Source organism: Gopherus evgoodei, chromosome 10, assembly GCF_007399415.2.
Source record: "Gopherus evgoodei ecotype Sinaloan lineage chromosome 10, rGopEvg1_v1.p, whole genome shotgun sequence".
NCBI classification, from domain to species: domain Eukaryota; kingdom Metazoa; phylum Chordata; order Testudines; family Testudinidae; genus Gopherus; species Gopherus evgoodei.
In genome coordinates this window covers 77,231,808-77,241,335 of record NC_044331.1, presented here as the reverse complement: position 1 = coordinate 77,241,335, position 9,528 = coordinate 77,231,808, and positions in this window count along the sequence as shown.

The following is a 9,528-nucleotide window of genomic DNA, read 5'->3' as shown; positions in this document are numbered from 1 at the left end:
AGTAGTGCCTCTGGGCCCCACAGAACAGAGCCCCATTGTGTCAGGTGCTGTACGAACGTTAAGAGACAGCGCCTGCCTGGGGAGTGTACAAGCTAAATAGATGCTATGGTGATAGGAGCTGAGAGATGGCAGAGGTAGTTAGCTGCTGCAGACCATGCTGGATTCCTCCCCAGTGTCACCAAGTCTCTGAATTGCAGTGTAAGAAGAGGCCCATCCTCTCATGGGGCCCAGCCTGGCCTCCCTGCCCTGCATTCCCAGCTTCCTGCCCTGCAGGCCTGGGGTTGCCAGCCTGCAGTTCTGGATCCCTCGCTCCAGGGAGCGGAGAAATGCCCATGGCCAGGAACCTACAGGGCAGGGGATTTCAGATAGGGGAGGGCCAAGGAGGGAGGAAGCTGGGCTGACCCATTGTTTCCAGAGAAGGGGTGGGGGGGTGAGACCTGAGTGGCTGGTCTGGACTCCCCTCTGGTGAAAATGGTACAGTTCCCTCACCTGAAGGCTCCTGTCCCAGGTGCCTTCCTGAGTGGGGAGCAAGGAAGCCTAGAGTTGCAGCAGGTGTGGTGTGCCTAGGCCCCAGGAGGTCAGCTTGGGGGCAGCAGCAAGGTAGGGAGGGGCCAGCTAGCAGTCATTGGGGTAGTAGAGGGCAGGTGCTTTACCTGTGCGCTTCATTGTGTATGTGGGGAGATGTGCATTACTTGCTTTGAGCAGGAAGTTGGACTTAGATGATCTCTTGAGGTCCCTTCCAACCCTAATGATCTATGACTGAATTACTCCCCCCAGCCCTATTATGTGACACCTGGGTGTTGTTGCATGTGGTGCCATAATTGATTGTAATGGTGTCAAACCTGTTTCTAGAGCCATTTTCTCATACAAGGAAACAAACAGCAGTTTTGCAACCTGTAATGGGTTAATGGGAGGAGGGGAGCCATTATTTTGAAGGCACAGTGTCCCAGCTTGGTAGGTGTGGAGGTCAAGAGGTGAGATCAGGGCACAGGCAGTTGCCAGACAACCAGCTGTGGTAGCCAGAGGGCCCTGGGCATGGCAGGGCTGGTGATCTCTGCTGTGTTTGTGGCATGGAGCCTCTCCTTGTCCAAGGACGTTACACCCGTCTGGCTTTGTGGTTGGGTCATACCTGTACTCTAGTTAACACAGCCTCTGACTTTGCATTGAGAACAACTATTGGACAGTAAGCCCCTGCTGAAGTGAAAGGTGTTTGGGGGACCTGGTGGTTTAAGGACTGGAGCCTAGAGATGGAGCCTTGCACCTCAGAGTCACTGAATGTGACCTACCCCACAATGAGTGTCGCCCATTATGTCTCCTTTGTGGCCTGAGCCAAGTTCCCAGTAGGCACCACAAGTGGTATTGTGTTTGTGCCCTTGCAACAGAGAGGTCAACCGTGAAATGGGCCATTGACAATGAGCTCATGCCCAGCTCTGGCCCCTCCAGGTCAGGGTGGAGGTTGTTGGTAGGACAGCTTGGGGAAGCTTAACAGAGCCGCTGATGGAAAAATCAAGGCTGCAAGGCACCAGGGCTGCAGCTCCAGCACTAAATTCATCTTAAAGTGTTTCCAAAATCAGCCGAGGGAGTGGTACCAGCCAGAGTAAAAGTGCTGCATGGAGCAAGGTGGGCAAACCTCACAGCCCCTGAAGGTGCAGTGGGATGAACTCTAGAATGTTTTCAGGGCATTTGTCTGGTCCATCCGCTCCTAAACCCTCATGCATCCTTCTCCCTTCCTCAGTGCCTGCCCTTTTCCTTCACACTATGGTCAGTTTTCTGGCTGCCTGCACCTACTCATTATTTCTCTTCCTGTGTCCTCTTTCCTCTCTTACCTGAGACTCCACGGCTCCAGAGATGTCCTGCCATGTGCTGAAATCTTACAACATATATTTGGGGTCATGGGTGGCCTGGGGGCTAGGCTGCTCGACTGGGACTCAGGAGACCTTGGTCCTGTTCCTGGCTTTGCTACTTGTCTGCTGTGCTAGCAAGTCACTTCCCCCCTGCGTGTCTCAGGTAATATGTCCTTCTTTTGGATGGCACTTTGAGACAAATGAGTGAAATGTGCTATGTAAGATCTAGGTGTTGTTGGTATCTCCGTTCCTGCAGTGCTTGCTCGGATTGAGGGCAGAGCAGGGTTCATGGACAGCAGCTGAGCAGTGTTTGATTAACTGAACAGCTCCAAGCTTTCTTTATAAAGGTGGGGCTGATTCCAAGCCTGAGGCTGAGATTTGGGGCTGTCCTTATGGTGCCTGAATTGGGTCACTGGGCAAACTGGTACCGGTGCCTCGACCCAGCTGTTCCTCTCAGCACAAACACAGCAAATGGAAGGAGGAGAGGGCAAGAGAGAGACGGAGGAAACTCTGTGCTCTTTGGGCGTTGCTGGGCTTTCAGGCCAGGGGAACCAGGTCTGTCTAGTGGTCTAGCTGAGCCCGTGCTGCTGGAATTGTGTTTTATTAAAGTCGATGTGGCACAGCAAGAGGCCAGGAAGGAAACAGCCCAGTGAAATGGAGTGTGCATTATCTGCCTGCTGGAACCCTATCCTCTAAGCTGCTCAAGTGCTGGCAGGGGGGGAGGCGCAGGAGGAGGGCCTCTTCCCGATGGGGTGAGAGCTATTCATGGCCAGGGAGCATTCAGAAACCCTCCCAAGCGCCCCGAGAGGCAGCATCAAAGAGTCAGGTGAACCCAGGGAGGCCAGGCACAGCCCCATTTGCTGTTCAGGGCAGGGCAGCGAGGTCAGTGCCTCGTCTCCATTAACCCCTGAGTTCAGCTTGGCTGCTCTCAGAAAAAGACAGATGACCCTAGTGCAGGGAAGTGCGACTGAAGAGCGCAGGAGCATCCCTCTCCCATGTCCCAGCAGGGTCATCTCCAGGGGAAATTTGGGTGGTGCTTGGGCAAATGCTGCATCTTTTGGCTTAGCCCAAGGAGGGCTTGCTTAGACTGAGTCCAGCATTTAATGCATTTCCTGAACTGGAGGTGGGGGGATCATTAAAGGGTACCGGAGGAGGGAGGGTCAAGCCATCAGGGAGGGGAGAAGAGGCAGGTGCCAGAGGTGCTATTTAGGTAGAGCAAGGGGAGGCAGGGAGGCTGTTCCTGGTTCTGTCCCAGGGTGGGGCATCAGGGAGCAGAGGCGCAGAGAGACAGCTGGGGAGAGGTTAGCACCTGATGCTGGCAGTAGAATCCAAGGGCTGGCAGGGCTGAAATGAGCCCCCCAGCCCGGCAGGGAGCTGTTGCGCAGTGGAAGGGTGTGGGGAGAAGGACCCAGTGCTGCTATTGAGGCAGGGCTGCCCTGTAACTCCCTCCCAGGTATGCTGGGAAGCAGGGCTGGATGTGGGACAGAGGGTGACGGGCAACAGGTCTGACAAATCTACTACCCCCACCTCCACAGCACTAGCAGAGTTGGCGCCCCGGCGGGTTGGGGGGGTCATATTAACAGAGGTAATGCTTTGGTTTTGTAATGACAATGGCCTGTGCTGGAACCCAGGTTTGGTTGGTTCCTTTCACTACTTTCTGTCAGTGGGGGCTGTGGGGTTTTGACATTAAAAATCACTGAGAATATTTTGTTTAAAGCAGGTGATGGGGGAGGGGCAGTATTTGCAGTGAGGTTTATTTAGTGTCCCCTAAAAGAGTTTGGCAGCTGAACTGCAGTAGGGAGCACTAATGCAGTCATACTGTTGTGACATTTCACTGGCTTCTACTCTAGAAGACTCTTAATCCGTTGCACTACTCTAGCATGTATCATCTAGCCTCTGTTGGCTTATCAGCCCTGCTTTACAGATGGGGAAATGGAGGCACAGAGGTTAAGTGCACTGAAAACTGTGTGGTGGAGTCAGGAACAGAAGCCAGGACCAGAGCTGTGCCAATAACTGATCGTTTGCTTTACAGGCCAGACTGAAAAAAAAAATTGTTTTGGATCAATGCCAACTGAAATTTTTTTCAAAATTTCTGGCAAAAAGGCAAACAAAACCTTTTGAGTCAAAGTTAATTCAAAGTTTTTGTTAAAAAAAATGTAATGAAATTTGAAACTGAAAAGTTGCTTCAAACTGAAATATTTTGAAAAGGTTGAAAGAAGACATTTAGATTTTTTTTTTCCAGTATTTTGTTTTGGTTGATAGGAATTTGCATTTTTTTCAGTGGGGGAAAAAAAGGTGGCTGAAAAATTTCACCCAGCTCTCCCCAGGAGTACTAATGCATGTCATGTCCTCCTGCTCTAACCACTAGTCCTTACACCCACTGATGCACTTTTAAAAATCTATATAATTTGGCTTATCTGATCCGGTAGTGTCTCATCCCACTCTGCCACAGAAGTGCTGAGGCTTCCTGGTCTCTTTGTAACAGAAGATCAGCCTTTGATCTGCTGCGCAGCAAGGGGCCAGCACAGGGACCCCACTGACCCTCCTCAAAGGAAAACTAGCTGGCTGCTTCTCCACATCCCCCATCCCCACACACTGGCAGGGCTACACTCATCACCATAGAGACAGAAGGAATCTGCCACAGGGGATGCAGCTGTCTAGGCCTGGCCTCAGTGGAAGACTGCACTGTTAACTGCTGGCTAATTGCTGAGTGGGACATGCTCAAACCCAGGCCTGGGAAAGATGCTGCCTGAGTGGAGGCTGTAGTGGCCCAGCTGTTCTGCTTTCCCTTTGCTCGTTGCATGACCTGCTTCAGGGCTGGAGTGAGCCCTCCTCTTTCTGCCTGGCCTCAGAGGTTCCCCTGGTGCTACCACCCTTACCTTTGAGAGCCCTCCGCCTTAAGCCTCTGTTTCCATGGCAGCAGGACCTGCTGTGTAGAGCAGCTGGGATCAGCTCTTTGCATCCTCCTTATGGCTGAGGGACACTCTTCCTGCCCATATCACTGAGCCAAGGAGCAGCCCTTCCTGCCTCCCCAGCTGAGGCATTTAAGCTGAGAAACTATGCAACCAGTTCACACATGCTCATTCCCACTCGGTGTTTATCTCACTCCCCTCTGTGCAGAGTCCTCTTGTTCCCAGGTGCATGGGAAGGAGGGCGAGCTGCTTTCAGGAGTACCTTGGAGGAGACCACAGTTGAGCAGGGAGAAAAGAGTTTCAGGCCCTGAACCCCGCTCCCTCCCCTTACTATTGGCAGGTGCCTACACCTACCTGCCAGCCAGGGCCTGCGTTAGGAAGTGCAGGGCCTAATTTGAACAGTTTTGACAGGGCCCCGGCAGGGCTGACTATTTTTAAAAAATATATATAAAAAAACTCATGGGGCTAGTACTCACCAGGTGGTGCTCCAAGTCTTCGGCGGCACGTCCTTCACTCACTCCAGGTCTTCGGTGGCACTGAAGGACCTGCCGCCGAAGACCAAGAGCAAGCGAAGGACCCACCGCCAAAGTGCTGCTGAAGACCCGGAGCACTGCCAGGTGAGTAAAAATTAAAAAGGTGCCTCTAGCCAGGGAAGAGATTCTCACTGGGCACGGGGCCCAATTTGGGGGAATTGGTGGAATTGGCCTAAAGCTGGCTCTGCTGCCAGCATTACTGTCTCAGGCTTTTCTCTCTACAACTTCAGACCCAAGCAGCAGAACACAGCTTTTTAAAGCAACACCTATTTCCAGACCCTTTAACTGTCAGCCACTCTGCTTCTCCTGCTTTGTCTGCCCAGGGAGCTGAGCACCAGTGTGCTCCCACTGGGCTCCTGGAGCTTCTCTCTGCAGCTCGAAGGAACAGGGAAATACCTGGCTGAGCACAGCCTCATCCCCCGCCCCAGTCCCAGTGTGGGTGGGGTCCATCATACCAGAACAGGATCCTTTTGTGCAGAAGTCTACACTGAGCAGGGCCAGCTTGCTGGCTGGTGCCCTGCATGGGGCAGCCCAGGCATGAATGACTGACAGCGTCTGGCAGGAACCACTCGCTCTAGTAAGGTCATTGCTGCTTACAACAAACCTAAGTCTCTGCTGTAAATTGCCTGTATCTTAGGGCTTGTCTACATCAGAAAGTTGCAGCGCTGGTGAGGGAGTTACAGCGCTGCAACTTTGAAGGTGTACACATCTGCAGGGCACCACCAGCGCTGCAACTCCCTGTTTGCAGCGCTGGCCGTACTCCCGTTTTGTCTCGGGTTTAGAGGATCCAATGTAGACACTTACCAGCGCTTTTCTTGACCTCCGTGGAAGGAGGAAGCCTCTGGTAATCAAGCTGGTCTCCTTTCCCGGTTTGCTCTCTCGGTCCCGGAGCCAGCCAGCAAACCACAGGGAAGGAGACCTGCTTGCTCGGGGTTCCGGGACCGAGAGAGCAAGCCGGGGAAGGAGACCAGCTTCGCCGCGGTTTGCTCTCTCGGTCCCGGAACCCCGAGCAAGCAGGTCTCCTTCCCCGCGGTTTGCTGGCTGGCTCCGGGACCGAGAGAGCAAACCGCAGCGTTCCCGGTTTGCTCTCTCGGTCCCGGAACCCCGAGCAAGCAGGTCTCCTTCCCTGCGGTTTGCTGGCTGGCTCCGGGACCGAGAGAGCAAACCGCGGCGTTCCCGGTTTGCTCTCTCGGTCCCGGAACCCCGAGCAAGCAGGTCTCCTTCCCTGCGGTTTGCTGGCTGGCTCCGGGACCGAGAGAGCAAACCGCGGCGTTCCCGGTTTGCTCTCTCGGTCCCGGAACCCCGAGCAAGCAGGTCTCCTTCCCTGCGGTTTGCTGGCTGGCTCCGGGACCGAGAGAGCAAACCGCGGCGTTCCTGGTTTGCTCTCTCGGTCCCGGAACCCCGAGCAAGCAGGTCTCCTTCCCTGCGGTTTGCTGGCTGGCTCCGGGACCGAGAGAGCAAACCACGGCGAAGCTGGTTTCCTTTCCCGGTTTGCTCTCTCGTCCCGGAACCCCCCTTGAAGCCGCCCAACAGCGCTGCAGTGTGGCCACATCTAACACCACTTGCAGCGCTGGTTGCTGTAAGTGTGGCCACTCTGCAGCGCTGGCCCTATACAGCTGTACTAATACAGCTGTAACAACCAGCGCTGCAAAATTTTAGATGTAGACATGGCCTTAGTGGCAGGAGGAGTGAGAGGAAGAGTCAAAGGCTGCAGACTGGTGGGGGGAGATGAAGGGGGTGTGTATACATACACAGGTTAAAAGCCATTTGAGTTGAGGCTTTTCCCCTGAGGGCAGTGAGTGCTGACAAAGGACTAATAGCACCAGGCCTAAGTAACAGGTACACAAGTGAAGTGCTGTGCCACAGCATGGGGGTACTTGCTCCAGCCCCATCTAAGCTAGCTGGCTCTATGAGCTAACCAGACATGGGCTGGCCAGGAAGGTGTTTTGAACTCAAGCCCTCATTTGAGTGGAGCTTTGCAGAGGTGAACAGCAGGAGCATGAGGCTCTGCAGCTGCTCTAACAAGGGATTAGTCCCTCCAGGCTGCCAGCAGACACAGGATACTGCAGGTTTAGAGCATGGAATGAAACCCCACCCCTGTTCCACTCTTCCCTGATGCCTGCTCTTACTGTAGTCTTGGCTCTTCACTTGACCTGGTGTCCAAAAGAAAAGCAGCTCCAGCAAGCAGCAGGGGCTCCAGCTTAAGGGGGAAGTCAGTGCACTGTCAGAGGAGTCCTGCAAACAGCCCTGCAACTTTGCAATAGTAGGTAGCACTGGGCCCCTGGTATGAAAGCTTCCCCCAAGTACCAGCTGGTAAGGCCTTACCAAGGGAGCTCTTTTCTTTGAGGACCTTCTCTCTTCTGCAAAGGAAGATCAGGGCTTGAATGGAGTAGAGCTACTAAAGAACCATGAACCTTTAACGTGAGCATTTTGTCCCCAGCTGGGTGTGCGCTCCTCTCCTTATCTGCTCATGAGACACTGTCTGCTAACTCATTCAGAACTGCAGAGCCAGCAGCTCACTGGGTATGAGCCAAGTTTCAGAAGCTTCCTGTAATTCCTCTTTGCAGAGCTGCCAGAATCAGCAGTTGAGGTGGGGTGAGGATGAGGTTTTTTGTCCTGGATGGATGCTGGCCTCCAGCTAGTGATGTTGAGCATCTCCCCCATTAGGCATTAAGGGCAGGAAGCATAGCTGCAGGGATGGGAGTTGCCAGGCACCACCTGTCCATGCTGGGTAGAGTGGTGGCCTTCTTGATGCTTACATGTGGCTAGTTGACACTTGTCTAATGTCAATAGTAGTAGGAGCTGGTTTCAGAGTAGCAGCCCTGTTAGTCTGAATCTGAAAAAAGAACAGGAGTACTTGTGGCACCTTAGAGGCTAATAAATGTATTTGAACATAAGCTTTCATGGGCTACAGCCCACTTCATCGGATGCATGTAGTGGAAAATACAGTAGGAAGATTATATACACAGAACATGAAACAATAGGTGTTACCATACACACTAAGGAGTGATTAGTTAAGGTGAGCTACTATCAGCAGGAGACAGAGGGCCATTTTCATTACCACCACAAACAGTTCATTTCCAGCAATTGACAAGGAGATATAAGGAATGTGGGGGGGAGGGGAAGGACTAAGCATGGAGAAATAGTTTTCCTTTGTGTAATGGCCCATGCACTCCGTCTTTATTCAAGCCTAGTTTGATGGTGTCCAAATTAAGTAGGAGTATTTCCCTTCAGGTGACTTAGGCCTGGGCTACCCTAGCAGGGAGTGGTTTGAACTAAGATTCACATAGCTGAAGTATCTTAGTCTGACTTACCTGGCCAGCCTCATGGTGGTGAGTAGACTGCTGCAGCTCCCCTATTGACTCCGCTTGACACCCATACTCCACCTCAGCAGGAGTATGGGTGTTAATTCACAGATTGATTTGTCTCATTAGGATGAGACATGATAAATCAATCCCCTGATGCACTGAACACTACCTGCCAGATAGTTTATATGTATTGTGATGGGGCAAGGCCAGATAGCTACAGTAAAGTACTGAGAAACAGGTATGTTAGCCCCAGGCTAAACAACTCCCTAGGACCCTGGTAACCAAATGGCAGTTGCTCCAGGTTAAATCAAGGCACCTGGGGCCAATTAAGATCATTCTAGAAGGCAGTGGAGATGCTACTTTAATTAGAACACCTGCAGCCAATCAAGGCAGGCTATTCAGGGCACCTGGGTTTAAAAAGGAGCTCGCTCCAGTCAGGCAGGAAGGAGCATGTGAGGAGCTGGGAGCTGAGAGTGAGTGTGTGTACTGCTGGAGGATTGAGGAGGGCAAGCATTAATCAGACACCAGGAGGAAGGTCCTGTGGTGAGGATAAAGAAGGTGTTTGGAAGAGGCCATGGGGAAGTAGCCCAGGGAGTTGTAGCTGTTACAGGAGGCACTATGTAGACAGCTGCGATCCACAGGGCCCTGGGCTGGAACCCAGAGTAGAGGGCTGGCCCAGGTTCCCCCCTAAACCTCCCAACTCTTGATTAGACACAGGAGGTGCTGACCCAGACTGTGGGTTCCACAAGAGGGGAAGATCACTAAGGTGAGCAAATCTGCCAATAAGTGCAGGACCCACCAAGGTAGAGGAGGAACTTTGTCACAGTACCCTTACATAGTGGCCTTCCTTTTCCTCTCCAGCCCCTAATCTGCTTACACAGGGAGTAAGACTAAAACAAGGCTATGTTCTCCCCCCACACCCTGTATTAGC